The following is a 2,732-nucleotide window of genomic DNA, read 5'->3' as shown; positions in this document are numbered from 1 at the left end:
AGGTTGGATTATTTTTTCATGGATAGAAAAGAGGTGGAGAGAGTGGTGGGAATGGAACATCTCTCTATGCACCTCTCAGATTACGCAGCACTGTCCCTAAAAATCGATCTGAGGGTCTCACGGGGGTCGGGTAGATGGACTATAAATAGAAGGGTTTTACACTTGGAGGAGATAGTCGCCAAGTTAGCGAACGACTCAAAGGAATTCTTTACCTGGAACCTGACATCAACGCCCTTACATGTGGTATGGGATGCTTATAAGGCATGGTTAAGGGGGACACTGAAAAGTATAACGATTAATTGGGCAAGGAGAGAGAAATTGGAACTTACCAGGCTAGAGGAAGGGATAGGGACGGCTGAGATAAAGCTGAAAAGCACGTCCTTGGACGTAGAAGAGAGGCAAAGAATAGCTACAACCTTGGAAGATCTACAAATAGAATTTAAAGTTAAAATCGAAGAGAAGGTACAGCAAACATGGGAGTTAGTAAAGCAAGAGATATATTGCAGGGCGAATGTTGTGGAAAACTTCTTGCATGGAAAGCAAGGCTGGAAAGGAGCCGGAACTATATAAGGAAGATCGAAGTGGGGAACACCGGTCAGATCACGGAAGATTGCTGCAAGATAAGAGAGGCTTTTAAAGATTTTTTTCAAGACCTGTATACGGAGGAAAGTGTATTAAATAGAGCTAGTATAGAAGCATGGCTAATTGAAAAGCATATTCCCAAGCTGTCTCAGGCACAACAGGATTTCCTTGGTGAGGAAATAATGGGGGGGGGTGGGGAGATATTGACAATAATAAAGAAAATAAAGAAGGTAAAGCGGCCGGCCCAGATACGATTCCCAGCAAGCTTTATTACAACATTGCGGAGGAGATAATCCCAATTTGGATTAAGCTCTTTAACTCAATCTTGTTGGATGGCAATCCAATTCCAGAATCATGGAATGAGACGGAGTTATCATTAATTCCAAAGGCCGGCAAAAATCCCTCCCAATGCCAATCTTTCCATCCTATTTCCCTACTCAACAGAGACTATAGGATCTTTACTGGTATCCTGGCGGCACATATTAATAAGGTTGCAGGGAGTTTAATTCATGAAGATCAAAGAGGTTTCATCCCTGGTAGGCAGCTAAGAGAGTTAAATCATGCCCTGATTGGTACTATTGATCTAGCTACATCTAATGGGGTCCCCCTAGCAGTAATAACGAGGGACGCGGCCAAGGCCTTTGACCGTGTCAACTGGAGATACCTTATGGCAGTTTTAGATAATTTTGGAGAAGATCTACAGAAAGCCCAGGGCACGTATCTTGTTGAACGAGAGTTTATCAACACCAGTTACGATTAGTAGGGGGACGAGGCAAGGCTGCCCCCTATCACCTATTTTATTTGACCTGTATATTGAGCCGTTCATCCAAAGTATCAGGTTGAATGAGAGGATAAAAGATTTTAAGGCAGGAACATTCATTAGGAAAGTTGCGTTGTATGCAGATGACCTAGTGCTTTTTACCTCTGATGTCCACTCCGCTCTTCCTCAGCTTGTAGTGGAGGCGATAGCGTTTGGGCTTTTGTCAGGATACAAGATTAATGAAGAAAAAAACGACATAATGACTTGGAATCAGGATGAGGGGGAAATAAAAAGCGCAACAGAAATAAAATACCTAGGGATAAAAATAACTAAGGATCTAGGAATAGTAGCTGCCCTGAATCTGGAGAAAATCAGTGTTGAAGTGGGTAAACTGGTGAAGAGATGGCAGAATCTGCCATTGACTATCTATGGGCGGGTTAATCTGGTGAGAATATTCATCCTGCCAAAAGTTACTTTTTGTTCGACAACATACCTTTGAATTTTGATAAAAAAAAGCATTCTAGCACTGCAAGGAAAAATCACAGCTTTTATTTGGGCTAATAAAGGTGTGCGCCTTTCATGGAAGAAACTGAGGAGGAAATTGGGAGCAGGGGTTCTGGGTCTCCCTGACTTGCAGCTGTATTGTTGGGCTTTTCAGCTAAAGAACTGTAGCATGTTAATTTTAAACCCCGATGAGTCCATAGTGGGAAGCATGTACAGAGCAATGTTGGTGGGGGTTTCCAAGGAGGGTTTTCTGTCCAAATTTGGGGCCCCCAAATATTTTAAGAAGGTCAGGTTAAAATGTTTACAGGCCACGGCTAGAACGTGGTTTGAGGTTAGATCACTCTTGGGGATTGAATGTCACAGCTTGCTATCTCCTGTATGGGATGCACCTGGTATTCCGGAATGTATGCTTGATTCCCTTATCCTCCCACTAAGGCAGACGGGCGTAAGCAGATGGGGCAGATGGTAGATGATGGGCAATGCTTGACATGGGAGTACTGGAATCAGAGGACTGAAGGGGAAATCTCCAGATTTAAAATAATCCAAGTAAATTCATGGTTGAGAACTCAGGCCCGGGTAAAAGTTGAATCTAAGCAAATGGAGATAGACCTCCAAGATCCACAACCCAGGAAAAAGGAGGTGGCGATATGGTATCAACATCTCCTCACAGCATCCAACGAGAAGCTGAAAGCACCCTTCACCATATGGGATGGATACTTGCTGGACGACGAAATGGAAGAGTTGTGGCAAGTATCTCTTTCTACATTATATTCTGTAGTTAAATCTGCTGCACTAAAGAAGAACCATTTTTACACCTTGTACAGAGTCTACTGGGCCCCAAAAAGATTGGCAAAAATAAGGAGAGATGGTAATTCTAAGTGCAAAA

This window comes from Triturus cristatus, chromosome 3_2, assembly GCF_964204655.1.
Source record: "Triturus cristatus chromosome 3_2, aTriCri1.1, whole genome shotgun sequence".
Classification (NCBI taxonomy): domain Eukaryota; kingdom Metazoa; phylum Chordata; class Amphibia; order Caudata; family Salamandridae; genus Triturus; species Triturus cristatus.
Note: the sequence above shows the minus strand (reverse complement) of the source record.